This window comes from Mauremys reevesii, linkage group 12, assembly GCF_016161935.1.
Source record: "Mauremys reevesii isolate NIE-2019 linkage group 12, ASM1616193v1, whole genome shotgun sequence".
Taxonomy (NCBI): domain Eukaryota; kingdom Metazoa; phylum Chordata; order Testudines; family Geoemydidae; genus Mauremys; species Mauremys reevesii.
Window position 1 is genome coordinate 45,722,872 of NC_052634.1, and position 18,273 is coordinate 45,741,144.

General features: G+C 61.8%; 3 non-coding genes across 3 annotated transcripts; 2 read left to right on the forward strand and 1 right to left on the reverse strand.

The window, feature by feature from the left end:
• Positions 1-448: 448 nt before the first annotated feature.
• TRNAI-AAU lies at positions 449-522 on the reverse strand. Its single transcript has one exon. It is a non-coding gene; the product is annotated as a tRNA-Ile (tRNA).
• Positions 523-634: 112 nt separating this feature from the next.
• TRNAA-CGC lies at positions 635-707 on the forward strand. Its single transcript has one exon. It is a non-coding gene; the product is annotated as a tRNA-Ala (tRNA).
• A 17,027-nt stretch (positions 708-17,734) lies between these two features.
• TRNAI-AAU lies at positions 17,735-17,808 on the forward strand. Its single transcript has one exon. It is a non-coding gene; the product is annotated as a tRNA-Ile (tRNA).
• The last annotated feature ends 465 nt before the right edge of the window (positions 17,809-18,273 follow it).

The window sequence follows — 18,273 nt, forward strand, 5'->3', positions numbered from 1 at the left end:
TGAAGCCTCTCCCCTAGGTTGGGGTGCCGAGTATTAAGCCTTCCTCTGTGGCTTGGGCTGGGGAGCATGATCCGGCGTCGGGTCCATTTGGGTGGAGCTGGTGGCCGGCAAGAATTCGGGCCATCAGGTCAACCCTCTGTGGAAATGGGGGTGAGCCGGCAGGCCTGCGATTTTGGCTTCGCGGGCGGGCAGCTCAAGCCTGGCCTTCTATGAGCCTGGAAGGCAGCCGGCCGGGCTCACCCGTCTCTTCCCCGGGCCCAAGTTCCTTTCAGGCAGCAGGTGGAGCGAGGAGCCCAGGGAGGGGAGACCAAGGAGGTGTCCGGAGCCTCGTCCTGCCCGGCGCCCAGCAGGGCTCTTGCCCGCTCCTGGCCCACCTGGTTTTGGCCTCTGCCACCCCTAGCAGTCAGCCAAAAGAGCAGAAGTCACCCTCTCCCTCCTGCACCCGGAGTGGCCAGCATGGGGTTTGAGCCCATGACCTTGGCGTTATTAGCACCACGCTCTAACCAGCTGAGCTAGCCGGCCTACGGGGTGCCCTGCCTTGCCTGACCGTTTTGGAAGGAGTCACCGGCTGGCGCGGGGAACGATGTGGCCTCCGTTATCGAATGACTGGATCAAGACACCACCTGCTAAGGTAGGGGAATTAGCTCAAGTGGTAGAGCGCTCGCTTCGCATGCGAGAGGCAGCGGGATCAATGCCCGCATTCTCCAGCGGCAAGGCAGCCGCGGGATCTTCTCTTGCCCTCCTTTTAGAAGCCATGGACAGTCAGCCGGCTCAGCTCCTCCAGTGGCCTCCATCCCTCTCCCCGCTTGGCCTCCAAAAAAGCCAGCCCTTGCGGAGCACAAAGCTCTTCCACCCCGGCCCTTCTCCCCCTTGCGCTGACTGGGAGGCTGGAGACAGCTGGGGGAAGTTAGCTCAAATGGAAGAGCAGGGGAGAAGTAATCAGACCCAGACACACATTCTCCAGCCTGCTGGGCTCTGCTGGGCTGGGCTCTAGTGGGGGACCTGCACCTTTCTTTCTGAGCTCTCACTGGAGCACAATCCCTTTCCTCCTCCCTCCCTGCTAGTCTACGCCAAGCTCATTGGCCGGGAGGGAGAGCCACTCAAATACAGAATTACTCACATCCCAGGGGTCCATGAAGGGAATGAGGAGATGAGCGGGGTGGCACGCGATACCAGCTCAGCTGAGACCGTGAGACCTCGCAGCCTCCTGATCTCAGGCAGCATGGCAGCCGTGGAGCAGAGCAGAGCACGCAGACAGCTTGGAGACAGCCAAAGCGGGGAAGGGCTGCGTTGGTCTGGAAGAGGGAGTCGGTGGCTGTCTATCCTGGTGGAGGCAGGGTCGTTTTGCTGTATGCTGGGCCAGGGGCCATGGAGCCTGCCAGAGTTGCTGAGCTGGGCCTGCTCCTGGCTTTGCTTGGGTTAGAGGAAAGTGGTGAAGATAAGAACGGCCCTCCTGGGTGAGACCGATGGTCCATCTAGGCCACTATCCCGTCTTCTGACAGTAACCGATGCCAGGCGCTTCAGAGGCAATGGCCAGAGCAGGCAATCGTCAAGTGATCTATCCCTGCATTGTCTTCTGAAGTTTGGTGCTTGTATCAGGGGCTAACTCTCAGCCCAGACACACTCCAGGGAGGGAGCGTTGGTGTTTGTGCCGAGGAGCGTGGCTGGGACTCGGACCCCCTTCCCCAGCTCTGGGTAGCGCCCCCCCTCCCCATTTCAGGCTGTGTTCTGCTTAAGGCCACAGAGCCCTTGCCTTTTTTTGCCCGGTGCCTGAGAGTCAGGCCAGCTGCGGGGAATTAGCTCAAGCAGCAGAGCGCTCGCTTTGCATGCGAGAGGTAGTGGGGGATGCCGCCCGCATTCTCCGAGCCTGTCGACTAAGGGCTCCTGATGAGCGTGGTGGACGGGAGAGCCGGCCATCTGAATTTTGGCCTTGCTGCCCGTAGCGGTCAGGCCGAAAAATCAAAAGCCATCCTCCCCAGGCCCACAGCCACCCAGGGGCTCCTCTGCACCAGGGCCGGCTTTAGGAAGTGCGGGGCTTGTACTCACCGGGTGGTGCTCCGAGTCTTCGGCGGCAGGTCCTTCGCTCACTCCAGGTCTTTGGCGGCACTGAAGGACCCACCGCCGAAGTGCCGTCGAAGACCCAGAGCGCCGCCAGGTGAGTAAAATTTAAAAAGGCGCCTCTAGCCAGGGAAGGGATTCTCACTGGACGTGGGGCCCTCTTAGGTGCGGGGCCTGATTCGGAGGAATTGGTGGAATAGGCCTAAAGCCAGCCCTGCTCTGCACCATCTTGCCTGAGTGAGTGGAAGTGGAGCCTGGAACTGAGCTGAGGTGCTGAGGGTTATTTGCTCTGCACGCTTCACACGGAGGTAAAAACACGGGGCACAGATCTTTGAGCACAACCCTTGTCCTGAGGAATGGAGGGGGCTGCACAAAGAGAGACCGGCTCTCCCTGGCGGGGCTGCAGCGGCTCTTCACAGGGTCAGTGCCACTGGCAATTCGTACCAGAGTTTTGAATGCCTCCTTTTCTGGCCTGGTTCCCCTCTCTTTAGGGAGACTGACGGCCCCAAACTTCCCAGAAACCATCATAGCGAGGCCAACCTGAGCACAGACACCTGCTCAGCACCCCGGGGTGCAGCCCTGAACTCCGGCAATCAGCTACGCTCAGCTGCCCACCCAACAAGCGTTACACGCAGGAGCCTTCGTGCCCCGCGTGTTCAGGTCCCTCCCAGCGCCAGCTTCAAACTCCGCTGCTCAGTTCTAAGCATTGGCCACACGGGGGCAGCCTGGAGCTCATCCAACGCCTCCCGTTGCTGGTTGCGTTTCCCGCTCCTCGTGGCAGGTTCACACCCGCAGGCAGATCTCTGAATCGGAGCCGAACCGTTCCCCAAATCCAGCGCTTTAGCAGCAGCTTTGCTAGGAAAGCGCTGACGTCCCCAAGTAACGTAAGAGCCAGAGCGCTGTGTCCAGGAGCTTCTCTTGGGCCCCTCACCGTGGTGTCTGTCAGGCGCAAGGAGAAACCAGGGAAATGTTTTCATGGCGTTTAAGGGCAGAAGGGGCCATTAGCTCAGCTAGTCTGATCCCCGAATAACACAGAATTACACCATGACACACACTGATCCCACAGACCTTAGATAGATCAAAGCGTTTCAGCCTCAGGAAGGAGGCTAAACTGGGTGCCAGAGGCAGCGAACAAGGGGCCCCCAAGGCAATGGCAGGGAGCTGACGAGGTGAAATATGCCCAGATGATCCCAGCAGGCGACCCACCCCCATGCCACAGAGGTGGGAGTCCCTGTCCCTCCTGCCCTTAAGAATCTCTGGTGGTAAGTGGGTCCCCCCAGTTCCCGAGAGAAGAATCCTCCATGTGGTTTCCCTGGCTTCACCTCCAGATAAGAACATTGTGTGGAGGGAGTGGGAGGAAGGTTTTATGGCAGATATGTAAAGGGGGACTGTGTCTCCCTGTCTGGCCCAGGCTCCTGGGAGGAAGTGATCTCAGTGTGTCTGGCTGTCTCCATTCCTCCCACCCATAAGAATCCCTGGTGTGTGGGTGCACCCTAGACCATTAAGGATCTCTGGTGGGTGGGTGTCTCTCTCCCCCTAGTCAGGATCTCTGGGGCGTGCCTGTATAAAAAGAGACTTTGACTCACCCAGGCTGGGCTGCCATCATAGAAGAGACCAGGTCCTTCTGTGGAGGTTTTGCTTTCCTCCAAGGACGTGATCTCAGTGTGTGTGGGTGTCCCTGTCCCTTCAACCCTTAACAATCCCTGGTGTGTGGGTGCGCTGGGCCCCATTACAATCCCCTCTGTCTTACCCCCCATGAGGGATCCGGTGGCTGTGGGTGTTCTCCACGCTACCGGGGGTGTCTGGTGCCCCTGTCCCTCCTGGTTAATGGAGTGTGTGGGTGTCCCCCCGCCCATTAAGGATCCATGTTGTGTGGATGCCCCCGTTCTTCTCATTAAGAATGGTGCAATGGAGCATATGGGTGTGTCCCCCACCCCATGAACTGGCTCCTGTGTGTGGTTCCCCTGCCCCCATCCAGCCTCTGTGGTGTGTGGGTGTCTCTGTTCCCCTTTTCAAGATCCGTGTGCAGGGGGGCGTCCCTCCCCCCAAGTCAGAATCCCCAGCGTGTGGGTGCTCCCATCCCCCCCGCCAGGCTCTGCGGGGGGTGTATGTATAAAAAGACACTGTGTCTCACCCAGGCTACGCTGTAGGGGCTATTCACAGGTGCGATCCCACTACTGATCACCAGGGGAGTTTTGACCTGCTCCGTTTCTGACCTGGGCCGGTTCACCCCTCCTTAGGCAACCTGGGGACCCCAAGCTTCCCTGGGATCACCATATTGATGCTGAACTTAGTACAGACACCTGATCGGCACAGCCCCCTGCAGCCCAGAACTCCTGAGCTCAAGCGATCCACCAGCCTCAGCCTCCCCATGAGCTGGGATCACAGGCACCAGCCACGGAGCCCGGCTTGTTTTGCAGCTTGGCAGCTAGAGCTCTGTGCCTTGGCCAGACGGGGACAGCCTGGAACTGGGAAATGCTCTTGCTTCCCCCACCCCCATCTCATGTCAGGGTGCAGCCGCCGCTGTCCTGCCATGTAAGATCCCGGATGTTTCGGTGCCCCCTTCCCCCACCCAGGTGTCCGGGTACCTCTGCCCCCCATACAGAATCCTGGGTGTGTGGGTGTCTGTCCCTCTGCAGAGGATCCCGGAGTGTGGATGCCCTTGTCCCCCCCTACAAGATCCTGGGTGTGTGGGTGCCACTCTCCCCCCCTAGAAGATCTCTGGTGGGTGGGTGCCCCTGTTCGCCCTTACAGCATCCCTGGTGCACGGGGGCCTCCCTCCGTCCCAACTCAGGGGCCCCAGGGTGTGAGTGCTCCCATCCCCCGATACAGGCTGTGGGGGGAGGGGTATAACTGGGTCTCCCTGTCCTGCCCATGCGGTGCTACAGCAGCTGTTCACAGGGGCAGCAACCCCACTGTCAACCTGCAGCTTTAACCTGCTCCTGGGGTGACCCATGCGGGTCGGGAGTGAGGGGCACCAGCAGAGCTGAGAGTCTGGAGGTCAGGACTGGGATAGCAGGGGCTGCGGGTCGGGAGTGAGGGGCACCGTCAGTGCGGGTTGTCGACTAAGGGGCTGCGGGTCGGGAGTGAGGGGCACCAGCAGCGCAGTAACTGGGGAGCTCAGCGAGGAATCGAGGGGGCTGTGGGTCGGGAGTGAGGAGCACCAGCAGAGCTGTGAGTCTGGAGGTCAGGACTGGGATAGTAGGGGCTGCGGGTCGGGAGTGAGGGGCACTGGCAGCGCAGTAATTGGGGAGCTCAGCGGGAAATCCAGGGGGCTGCGGGTCGGGAGTGAGGGGCACCCACAGAGCTGTGAGTCTGGAGGTCGGCACTGGGAAAGCAGGTGCTGCGGGTCGGGAGTGAGGGGCACTGGCAGCGCAGTAATTGGGGAGCTCAGCGGGAAATCCAGGGGGCTGCGGGTCGGGAGTGAGGAGCACCAGCAGAGCTGTGAGTCTGGAGGTCAGGTCTGGGAAAGCAGGGGCTGCGGGTCGGGAGTGAGGGGCACCAGCAGAGCTGTGGGTGTGGAGATCAGGATTGGGATAGGAGGGGCTGCAGGTCGGGAGTGAGGGGCACCAGCAGAGCTGGGGGGAACCAAGGGGCTGCGGGTCGGGAGTGAGGGGCACCAGCAGAGCTGTGGGGCTGGAGGTCAGCACTGGGATACCATCCAGCCTAATGGTAAGTGATGCCCAGCTGAGCCCATGGCCAGTACGTCCTGCTCCACCCACGGCCGGGCTGGGAGTCAGGACTCCTGGTTCTTCTCCCCAGCTGTGGGAGGGCAGTGCAGGCTAGTGGTTAGAGTGGGGGGTTGGGAGCCAGGGTATCCGGGTCCCACCGCTGGCTCTGGGAAGGGAATGGGGCCAGTCTTGTGCCCCTGGCTTGAAGTGGTTTCCATCCTGTGCAGGGTTTACAGTTTTGTTCACTGGCTCTCAGCACCTCCCACTATACAAATTGTCCCAGTGCCGCTGGGTCTAGTGGTTAGAGCCGGGAGGCCGGGAGCCAGGCAGGGGCGGTGGGTATAAGGGGCCTGGGAGGCACCTGGCCGTGCTCCACCCAGAGGCCCTGCTCCCACTCGTCCTCTCCCGCAAGGCCCCATCCTCACTTTGCCGTTCCCCAAGCTCCTTCCGGCCACAGGGGGCGGTGGGGGGTGAGGCCGGGGGTGCAACCGGCAGAGAGGACGGCGGGGGAGGCCTTGGGTTGGGGGCGTTGTGGCACAAGTGGCAGGGCCTCGGGGGAAGAGACGTGAGAGGTGGGCGGGGTCAGGGAGTGGAACAAAGGGGTCCTGAGGGCGTGTGGGCGGGGCTGAAGGGGCGTGTGGGCGGGGCTGAAGGGGCGTGTGGGCGGGGTGGAGGGGGCGTGTGGGCGGGGCTTTGGCAGGAGGAGGCTGAGTGGCAGCAGGCCTTGGGGCAGGGCCACAGTCCGGGCCCGCCCAGCCTCCCCAAGTGGAGGAGTCCCAAGCTGCCCATGGAGCCAGGACTCCTGGGTTCTATTCCTGGCTCTCCCCCAGACTCCCAATCTGAGCTGGTGCAGCCCTTCTCGCCCTCCCTGGTGCCTCAGTTTCCCCCGTGTGAGACGGGTCCCAGTGTGAATGGCTGCAGCGCCGTGGAGAATCTCGTGCCTTCTCCTGGCGGCTCCTTGGGAGCCCTGGGGAAGCAGCCAACTGCTGCAGCCCCTGGCTCCCGTCTGGGCAGCCCGGGGTGGGGGTGGGATCTGGGCAATGGGAAGAAGGAATCCCCCCTTCCCCCACCCCACCCCGGGGACATGGGGGGAGGCTGGTGCTGCGGGGGCAGGGAGTCCTGCCGCCCTCGCTGGGGAGACGGGGCTGGTTCCCGGCTGGGCTGCTGTTGGGGGGGGGGTGGGGGGCACTGCTGGACTGGGGGCTCCCCCCTGCGGGGTGGAGATGGAGCACGGCCTGCTGGGAGCGGACGTCTCCTCTGGATGGGGTAGGGTGACACTGGCCAAATTGTGGGAGCCCCTGTCCCCCCCCCCCAGACAAGGGAGGGGCCTCTCAGCCTTGCCGGCTCGTCTCTCTTTCACCAGGATCGGCCCAGCACCTGGCCTGGCCCAGACCCCCCTTCCTCAGCGCCAGCAGCTGCCCATTGTGGGGAGTGGAGCGGCCGGGGTGGGGCCTCTCAAGCCCCGGGGAGCAGGGCTGGGGCACTGGGGCAGAGGCTGCAATGGGGAGGTGGGTTGGCGAGATGTCGGGGGTGAAGCTGGGACTCAGGGGAAGGGGGCAGGCTGCAGGGAGGAAGTGTGGGGGGGCCACCGGAGGTAGCTGGGGCTGGGAAGCTGCGGGGACACAGCCGGGGTAGCGGTGACACCGCAGGGGCTGCTCAAGAGGCAGTGGGCTGGGGGCAGGGCGGGAGCTCGGACAGGGGTGGGGTCAGGCTATTGCGGGTCTCCTGTGAATGGCACCAGACTGCAGGAACCCCACGGCCGGCAGCCCCTGCTGGGGTCTGGTCAGTGCAGACCCCGCTGCACCCTGCTGGGGACTAGTCACTGCAGCCCCCGATGCACCCTGCTGGGGCTCTGGTCACTGCAGCCCCCGATGCACACTGCTGGGGCTCTGGTCACTGCAGCCCCCGATGCAAACTGCTGGGGGCTCTGGTCACTGCAGTCCCCCCCCTCGCTGCACCCTGCTGGGGGATCTGGTCACTGCAGCCCCCCCCGATGCACCCTGCGGGGGGCTCTGGTCACTGCAGCCCCGATGCACACTGCTGGGGCTCTGGTCACTGCAGCCCCCGATGCACCCTGCTGGGGCTCTGGTCACTGCAGACCCCCGATGCACCCTGCTGGGGCTCTGGTCACTGCAGCCCCCCCTGCACCCTGCTGGGGCTCTGGTCACTGCAGCCCCCGATGCACCCTGCTGGGGCTCTGGTCACTGCAGCCCCCCGATGCACCCTGCTGGGGCTCTGGTCACTACAGACCCCCGATGCACCCTGCTGGGGGCTCTGGTCACTGCAGACCCCCCCGATGCACCCTGCTGGGGCTCTGGTCACTGCAGACCCCCGATGCACCCTGCTGGGGCTCTGGTCACTGCAGACCCCCGATGCACCCTGCTGGGGCTCTGGTCACTGCAGCCCCCCCGATGCACCCTGCTGGGGCTCTGCTCACTGCAGCCCCGATGCACACTGCTGGGGCTCTGGTCACTGCAGCCACCCCCCATGCACCCTGCTGGGGGCTCTGGTCACTGCAGCCCCCGATGCACCCTGCTGGGGCTCTGGTCACTGCAGCCCCCCGATGCACCCTGCTGGGGCTCTGGACACTGCAGCCCCCGATGCACCCTGCTGGGGGGCTCTGGACACTGCAGCCCCCGATGCACCCTGCTGGGGCTCTGGTCACTGCAGCCCCCGATGCACCCTGCTGGGGGCTCTGGTCACTGCAGCCCCGATGCACCCTGCTGGGGCACTGGTCACTGCAGCGGTGGGGTGGGGCTCTGGTTTCTTCGCCCGCTCCCATTGGTCAGGGCTCTGCCTCCTCTTCCTATTGGCTGTCTCGGGAGGCGGAGTTTCCGAGAGGGCGTCACGTGGCCTTGAAGCGTTCGCGAGGCGGCTCCTGAGCAGCCCAACCCCGAGCTCCCCCTCCCCACTGCCGCCCCTCCCCTCCTGCCCCGCCCCAACCCCCCAGCTCCCTCCCCACTGCCGCCCATCCCCTCCCTGCCCCGCCCCCAACCCCCCGAGCTCCCCCTCCCCCAGTGCCGCCCATCCCCCTCCCTGCCCCGCCCCAACCCCCAGGCTCCCCTCCCCAGTGCCGCCCATCCCCCTCCCTGCCCCAACCCCCCCAGGCTCCCCTCCCCAGTGCCGCCCATCCCCTCCCTGCCCTGCCCCAACCCCCGAGCTCCCCTCCCCAGTGCCGCCCATCCCCTCTGCCCCGCCCCAACCCCCTGAGCTTCCCTCCCCACTGCCGCCCATCCCCTCCTCCCCGCCCCCAACCCCCAAGCTCCCCTCCCCAGTGCCGCCCATCCCCTCTCTGCCCCGCCCCAACCCCCAGGCTCCCCTCCCCAGTGCCGCCCATCCCCTCCTGCCCCGCCCCAACCCCCAGGCTCCCCTCCCCCAGTGCCGCCCATCCCCTCTGCCCCGCCCCCAACCCCCAGGCTCCCCCTCCCCAGTGCCGCCCATCCCCTCCCTGCCCCCAACCCCCGAGCTCCCCCTCCCCAGTGCCGCCCATCCCTCTCTGCCCCCCTAACCCCCAGGCTCCCCTCGCCCAGTGCCGCCCACCCCCTCTCTGCCCCCAACCCCCAGCTCCCCCTCCCCACTGCCGCCCATCCCCTCTCTGCCCCACCCCAACCCCCAGGCTCCCCTCCCCAGTGCCGCCCATCCCCTCTCTGCCCCGCCCCAAACCCCCCCCCCCCTCCCCAGTGCCGCCCATCCCCTCTCTGCCCCCGCCCCCAACCCCCAGGCTCCCCCTCCCCAGCGCCGCCCATCCCCTCTCTGCCCCAGCCCACACCCCCAGGCTCCCCCTCCCCAATGCCGCCCATCCCCTCTCTGCCCCCGCCCCTAAACACCCCCAGGCTCCCCTCGCCCAGTGCCGCCCATCCCCACTCTGCCCCTGCCCCAAACACCCCTGAGCTCCCCTCCCCAGTGCTGCCCATCCCCTCTCTGTCCCCACCCCAACCCCACCCCGTGGTCCCCTCCCCAGTGCCGCCCATCCCCTCTCTGCCCCTGCCCCAAACACCCCCAGGCTCCCCTCCCCAGTGCCGCCCCTCCCCTCTCTGACCCCGCCCCCAACCCCCAGCTCCCCCTCCCCGGTGCCGCCCATCCCCTCTCTGACCCTGCCCCAACACCCCCAGGCTCCCCGATGCCACCCATCCCCTCTTCTGCTCCCGCACTCAAACACCTCCCGAGCTCCCCCTCCCCAGTGCCGCCCATCCCCTCTCTGCCCCACCCCCAAACACCCCCAGGCTCCCCTCCCCAGTGCCGCCCATCCCCTCTCTGCCCCCACCCCCAAACACCCCAGGCTCCCCCTCCCCAGTGCCGCCCATCCCCTCTCTGCCCCTGCCCCTAACACCCCTGAGCTCCCCCTCCCCAGTGCTGCCCATCCCCTCTTCTGCCCCACCCCAAACACCCCCAGGCTCCCCCTCCCCAGTGCCGCCCATCCCCTCTTCTGCCCCCACCCCAAACACCCCCAGCTCCCCTCCCCAGTGCCGCCCATCCCCTCTCTGCCCTGCCCCCAACACCCCCAGGCTCCCCCTCCCCAGTGCCACCCATCCCCTCTTCTGCCCCACCCAACACCCCCAGGCTCCCCTCCCCAGTGCCGCCCATCCCCTCTCTGCCCCTGCCCCCAACCCCTTCTCCAGTGCCGCCCATCCCCTCTTCTGCCCCGTCCCCAACACCCCCTGAGCTCCCCCTCCCCAGTGCCGCCCATCCCCTCTTCTGCCCCGCCCCAAACACCCCCAGGCTCCCCCTCCCCAGTGCCGCCCATCCCCGTCTCTGCCCCGCCCCTAACACCCCCAGGCTCCCCCTCCCCAGTGCCGCCCATCCCCTCTTCTGCCCCCACCCCTAACACCCCCAGGCTCCCCTCACCCAGTGCCGCCCATCCCCTCTTCTGCCCCCACCCCAAACACCCCCAAGCTCCGCCTCCCCAGTGCTGCCCATCCCCTCTTCTGCCCCCACCCCAAACACCCCCAGGCTCCCCCTCCCCAGTGCCACCCACCCCTCTTCTTCCCCTAACACCCTCCGAGCTCCCCCTCCCCAGTGCCGCCCAACCCCTCTCTGCCCCGCCCCAACACCTCCCTGAGCTCCCTTTCCCCAAGTGCCTCCCATCCCCTCTTCTGCCCCTGCCCCAACACCCCCGACCTCCCTTTCCCCTCTCTGCCCCCATCCCCAAACACCTCCCTGAGCTCCTCCTCCCCAGTGCCGCCCATCCCCTCTTCTGCCCCCGCCCCCAACCACCCCCAGGCTCCCCTCCCCAGTGCCGCCCATCCCCTCTTCTGCCCCAGCCCCAAACACCCCGAGGCCCCCTCCCCAGTGCCGCCCATCCCCTCTGCCCCCGCCCCCAAACACCCCCAGCTCCCCAATGCTGCCTATCCCCTCTTCTGCCCCTGCTCCAACACCCCAGGCTCCCCTCCCCAGTGCCGCCCATCCCCTCTCTACCCCGCCCCCAAACACACCCCGAGCTCCGCCTCCCCAGTGCCGCCCATCCCCTCTTCTGTCCCAGCCCCAAACACCCCCGAGGTCCCCCTCCCCAGTGCCGCCCATCCCCTCTCTACCCCGCCCCCAAACACACCCCGAGCTCCCCTCCCCAGTGCCGCCCATCCCCCTCTTCTGCCCCAGCCCCAAACACCCCCCCGAGATCCCCCTCCCCCAGTGCCGCCCATCCCCCTCTCTGCCCCCGTGCCCAACCCCAGAGCTCCCCCTCCCCGATGCCGCCCATCCCCTCTTCTGCCCCCTCCCCAACACCCCAAGCTCCCCCTCCCCAGTGCCGCCCATCCCCTCTCTGCCCCGCCCCAAACACACCCGACACTGCTCCTGGTTTTGGGAGGGGAACAGGAGAAAGGACAAAAGAAGCAAGAGACGAAGAGAAAGGAGGGAGGGATGGATGGAGGAAAAGGTGAAACAAAAAGAACAAACCCTAATGTCCCCAGTGATTTTAAGGGACAAAATCCCAGGTGCGGAATAAAATTCTGCCTCCTTAAGCTCGTGTTTTCCGTGCCTAGAATTCAACTGTCACCAGATGGATCAGACAGAACAGGTTTCAAACCTCAAGGAGGCTCTTACCTTCTAAACAGGAACGGCTGTTTTCTAGTAAAATCTCTAAAAGGGAAGGAGAAAACTCGAAAGAGGTTCCTCCTGGCGCTCACGTCCGTGAACCCGAATACTCCCTCATTCCTCAAAGAGAGACCTGGAGAAGGAGACTTGCTGAAGCAAAGCCACAGGGGTCTCTGAGGTTTCCCTGGCCCCTCGCCCCTGTCCTGCCTGGCTGATGTCAGCATCTCTCTGTGAGGTCACCACCTCCCCACCACCTTTGACCAATAGTCTGAGGTCCTGCAAAAGGCCTTTGTGATGTCAGTGCCACACCCCTCCCTTGCTGTGCTAATGTCCTGCCCCTGGCCAGGCACTTTGGAGGTTTGAGCTACTCCCTGTGGATCACCCCACTCAAGGAGCGTTCGTTCTAGGAAGCAAGCCGGCTAGACAGGAAAACATCAGACACTGCTCCCAATGCTACACTCAGTTTTTCAGAAATTAGTCGACTTTATGACCAGAAGAGACCATTAGAGCATCTAATCTGACCCCCCTGCATATCACAGGCCTCCTGTATGACACAAGAGCTACTTTTGGGGGCAACACATTCCAGAAAGGCGTCTAGTCTTCATTAACTGACATCAAGAGATGGAGAATCCACCACTTTCCTTGGTAGCTTGTTCCTGTGGTGAATCATCCTCGGTGTTGAATATTTGTGCCTTAGTTGTAATATGAATTTGTCTCTTTTCACCTTCCAGCCATTGGGTTTTGTTATGCCTTTCTCTGCTAGATTCAAGAGCCCTTTCATACCCAATCTTTTCTCTCCATTAAGGCCCTTCAACACTTCAATGAAGTCACCTTTCAATCTTCTTTTGATAAGCGAAACAGGTTGAGCTCCTTCAAAAGCTCAGTAGAAGGCATTTTTCTTCAGCCCTCAGAACATTTATTGGCTCTTTGGTCATCAGATTCCTGAACTGCAGCTGGATGTGGCTCTTGTTCTTCTGCACAACATAGCTCCTGGAGAAGAGGTATCTGCAAATGTACATTCATATGATAGCTTTGTTTAACTGATGAAAACATAATTTGACACTTTGAGGATTGAAACCGATTTCAGCTGATGGACAGCTTTGCTAGGTTTTTATGCATTTGGACAGCGAAATGTTGAGTGTTTACATTCATATCAAGCACTCCTGTATAGAGGAGCCCCTGAACATAATGGAGAATGGAAATGAAAATGTTTTCCTTTTTTTTTAAAAAAAGAAAGAGGGTTATAAGAGAACACGCAGGTTTGAACTGAGGACTATTTGAACTGCAGTCAAGCACTCTAACACTGAGCAATATCCCCATGACAACAGAACTATGGAATCATGATCTCCAGCACTTTGAAGGACAGACCCTGCTTCATCGAGGTCCTTTGCCATTCCCAGACCACATGAGGTTTTAAAATGGGGTTTGATTAAACTTCTTAAATGTGGCAAACACCACAGCTTGCACACCCACCGATATAGCTTCTCCCACTGACATAGCTGCCACCTCCTGGGGAAGTGGATTAACTACACCCCCAGGAAAACTCTCTCCCATCAGCATAGAGCAGTGGTTCTCAAGCTGTGGGCAGGACCCCAAAGTGGGTCATAACCCTGTTTTAATGGGGTTGCCAGGGCTGCCATTAGACTTGTTGGTGCCTGGGGCTGAATCCCTCAAACTCTGGTTTTGCCCTCCCTAACTGGGGCAGGGCTCAGGCTTTGTCTCCTCTGCCTGTGCTCAGTGTAGAGGGGCTTGGTGCGTCTTTCTAGGGTCAGGTAGTAAGTTGGGGTTTTTTTGGTAGAAAGGGGTTGCAGTTAAAGGAAGTTTGAGAAACCCTGGCATAGAGCCTCTGAATATGTCTAGACTTGGCTCCTGTGGCAGATCAGACACTGGAAGTACAGCCATGGAGACGCCACACACCAGCCTTGCCTAGCAGGCAAGAATCAAACCTCCACAGACAAATGCCTGTTGCTTTCTAACCCATCTCCCTAAGCCCTCAGCCACCACCACTTAACAAAGGGGCTTTTCTACACGATGGTTCTGGTCTCACTGAAGGGTCATTTCCAATTGTTTGCTCAGACCAGCATTAGGGGAAATGGTGCCCTGGGCAAAGCTTGTACTTTGGCACTTCCCCATTGCCCTGGACGATCCCCACTCCCCTTTACTGCTAGCTCCTGTGCTCCCAACCCTTGCACCTCCTTCACCCCTAACTCCTGCCCCTCCTGTGCCCCCTTTGCCCTTAACTCCCTGGGCCACCAGCCATTGCCCCTCTCCTGCAGCCCCTTCACATGGCTCCAGTGCTGGGGGGCCCGCACTTGTTCTCCCTTTCCCTGGGCTTTGGCATCACTAGTCCCTGCTTAGCGAGTAGGGTTCAGTGGTTCCCAAAAAGTGGGGCATGACTCCTAGGGGGACACAGAGGAACATTCATGGAGTCAATGAAATCAATTGAGCTTCTTCAGTCTCTCGCTGTAGACATTTTCCTTGTTTTTAAAGGCAAAAATCCTGATCTTTCCAACGGGAGCTGCTGCTTCAATGTTCAGTTTGGGGAGGGATCTGGCTGCACTCAGAGATCTGCCCGCGGGTTACAATCTGCGATCCGAAGGGTCGAACACAAACAGCGTTTAGATGGGACCGTTAGTGCCGCCCCCGTGTGGCCAAAGATCAGAACTGACCAGCAGAGTTTACAGCTGGAGCCTGGGACGCTCCTGAGCAAACTGGGCACGAAGCCTCTCGCGTGGGATCCTCGCTGTGCAGCAGGAGGCGGAGGGAAGCTGGTTGTCAGGGCTCAGGGCAGCTCTCTGCCAGGCTGAGCTGGTGTCTGTGCTAAGTGCGGCATCAATCAGGTGATTCTGGGCAGTTCGGGATCCCCAGGCTCCCACAGGAGGGTGAAGCAGGTCACCCCTGGAGCAGGTTAAAGCTGCAGGCTGACAGTGGGGTTGCTGCCCCTGTGAACAGCTGCTGTAGCACTGCCTGGGCAGGACAGGGAGAGCCAGTTATACCCCGTCCCCAGCCTGTATCGGGGGATGGGAGCACTCACACCCTGGGGACCCACCCACCAGAGATCTACTGGGGGGGAGAGTGGCACCCACACACCCAGGATGTTGTGGTGGGGGACAAGGGCATCCACACTCCGGGATCCTCTGCAGAGGGACGGACACCCACACATCCAGGATTCTGTCTGGGGGGCAGAGGTACCCAGACACCTGGGCGGGGAAAGGGGGCACCGAAACATCCGGGATCTTACCTGGGAGGACAGCGGCGCCTGCAGCTCGACATGAGATGGGGGCGAGGGGAGAAGGAGCATTTCCCAGTTCCAGGCTGTACCCGTCTGGCCAAGGCACAGAGCTCCCAAGCAGAGTTTAAAGCTCCAGCTGCCAGGCCACAAAACAAGCCGGGCTCCGTGGCTGGTGCCTGTGATCCCAGCTCCTGGGGAGGCTGAGGCCGGGGGATCGCTTGAGCTCAGGCGTTCTGTGCTGCAGGGGGCTGTGCCGATCGGGTGTCCGCATTAAGTTCAGCATCACTATGGTGATCCCAGGGAAGCTTGGGGTCCCCAGGTTGCCTAAGGAGGGGTGAACCGGCCCAGGTTGGAAATGGAGCAGGTCAAAACTCCTCTGCTGATCAGTAGTGGGATCGCACCTGTGAATAGCCCCTGCAGCGTAGCCTGGGCAAGACAGTGAGACACAGTCTCTTTTTAGACAGCCCCCCCCCCCCCCCCGCAGAGCCTGGCTGGGGGGATGGGAGCACCCACACGCTGGGGAATCTGACTTGGGGGGAGGGACACACCCAAGCAACACAGATCTTGAAAAGAGGAACAGCGACACCCACACACCACAGAGCCTGGATGTGGGCAGGGGAACCACACACGGGAGCTAGTTCATGGGGTGGGGGACACACCCATATGCTCCATTGCACCATTCTTAATGAGAAGAACAGGGGCATCCACACAACACGGATCCTTAACGAGCTGGGGGACACCCACACACTCCACTATTAACCAGGAGGGACAGGGGCACCAGACACCCCCAGTAGCATGGAGAACCCCCACATCCACCAGATACCTCATGGGGGGTAAGACAGAGGGGATTGTAATGGGGCCAGTGCACCCACACACCAGGGATTTTTAAGGGTTGAAGGGACAGGGACACCCACACACACTGAGATCACGTCCTTGGAGGGATGCAAACCCTCCACAGAAGGACCTGGTCTGTCCCATGATGGCAGCCCAGCATGGGTGAGTCAAAGTCTCCTTTTATACAGGCACGCCCAAGAGATCCTGACTAGGGTGAGAGAGAAACCCTCCCACCAGAGATCCTTAATGGTCTAGGGTGCACCCACACACCAGGGATTCTTATGGGTGGGAGGAATGGAGACAGCCAGACACACTGAGATCACTTCCTCCCAGGAGCCTGGGCCAGACAGGGAGACACAGTCCCCCTTTACATATCTGCCAGACAACCTTCCTCCCACTCCCTCCACACAATGTTATTATCTGGAGGTGAAGCCAGGGAAACCACATGGAGGATTCTTATCTGGGGAACTGGGGGGACCCACTTACCACCAGAGATTCTTAAGGGCAGGAGGAACAGGGACTCCCACCTCTGTAGCATGGGGGTGGGTCACCTGCTGGGATCATCTGGGCATATTTCACCTCGTCACTTCCCTGCCATTGCCTTGGGGGCCCCTTGTTCGCTGCCTCTGGCACCCAGTTTAGCCTCCTTCCTGAGAGCTGAAACGCTTTGATCTATCTAAGGTCTGTGGGATCAGTGTGTGTCATGGTGTAATTCTGTGTTATTCGGGGGTCAGACTAGCTGAGCTAATGGCCCCTTCTGCCCTTAAACGCCATGAAAACATTTCCCTGGTTTCTCCTTGCGCCTGACAGACACCACGGTGAGGGGCCCGATAGAAGATCCTGGACACAGCGCTCTGGCTCTTACTTTACTTGGGGACGTCAGCGCTTTCCTAGCAAAGCTGCTGCTAAAGCGCTGGATTTGGGGAATGGTTCGGCTCCGATTCAGAGATCTGCCTGCGGGGTGTGAACCTGCCACGAGGAGCGGGAAACGCAACCAGTAACCGGAGGCGTTGGTTGAGCTCCAGGCTGCCCCCGTGTGGCCAAAGCTTAGAACTGAGCAGCGGAGTTTGAAGCTGGCGCTGGGAGGGACCTGAACACGTGGGGCACGAAGGCTCCTGCGTGTAACGCTTGTTGGGTGGGCAGCTGAGTGTAGCTGATTGCGGGAGTTCAGGGCTGAACCCCGGGGTGCTGAGCAGGTGTCTGTGCTCAGGTTGGCCTTGCTATGATGGTTTCTGGGAAGTTTGGGGCTGCCAGTTCCCCTAGAGAGAGGGGAGCCAGGTCAGCCAAGGAAAGGAGGCTGGCAAAACTCTGGAACTAACTGGCCGTGGGACTGCCCCTCTGAAGAGCCACTGTAGCGCTGCCAGGGAGAGCCGGTCTCTCTTTATGCAGCCCCCGCCCCATTCCTCAGGACGAGGGTTGTGCTCAAAGATCTGTGCCCCGTGTTTTTACCTCTGTGTGAAGCGCACAGTGCAAATAACCCTCAGTGCATCAGCTCAGTTCCAGGCTCCACTTCCACCGGCTCAGGCAAGATGGTGCAGAGGAGCCCCTGGGTGGCTGTGGGCAAGGGGGAGAAGGGCCAGGGAGGAGGAGCTTTGTGCTCCGCAAGGGCTGGATTTTTGGGAGGCCAAGCGGGGAGAGGGATGGAGGCCACTGGAGGAGCTGAGCCAGCTGACTGTCCATGGCTTCTAAAAGAAGGGCAAGAGAAGGTCCCGCAGTTGCCGTGCTGCTGGAGAAAGCAGGCATTGATCCCGCTGCCTCGCGCATGCAAGCGGCGCTCTACCACTTGAGCTAATTCCCTACCTTGGCAGGTGGCATCTCGATCCATCCATTCAATAACGGAGGCCACATCGTTCCCGGCGCCAGCCAGTGACTCCTTCCAAAAGGGTCAGGCAAGAGAGGGCTTGGCATTGGCTGGTTAGCTCAGTTCGTTAGAGCGTGGTGCTAATAACACCAAAGTCATGGGTTCAAGCCCCATGCTGGCCACTGCGGGAGGGAAAGGGTGACTTATGTTCTTTTGGCTGACTGCTAGGGGTGGCAGAGGCCAAAACCAGGTGGGCCGGGAGCGGGCAAGAGCCCTGCTGGGCGCAGGCGCCGGGGCAGGACCAAGCTCCTGACACCTCCTTGGGCTCCCCTCCCTGGGCTCCTCGCTCCACCTGCTGCCTGAAAGGAACTTGGAGACGGGTGAGCCCGGCCGGCTGCCTTCCAGGCTCACAGGAGGCCAGGCTTGAGCTGCCCGCCTGCGAAGCCAAAATCGCAGGCCTGCCGGCTCACCCCCATTTCCACAGAGGGTTGACCTGATGGCCCGAATTCTTGCCGGCCGCCAGCTCCACCCAAATGGACCCGATGCCGGATCACGCTCCCCAGCCCAAGCCACAGAGGAAGGCTTAATTCTCGGCACCCCAACCTAGGGGAGAGGCTTCACACTCCGCCGGCGCAGGGTGACCATTG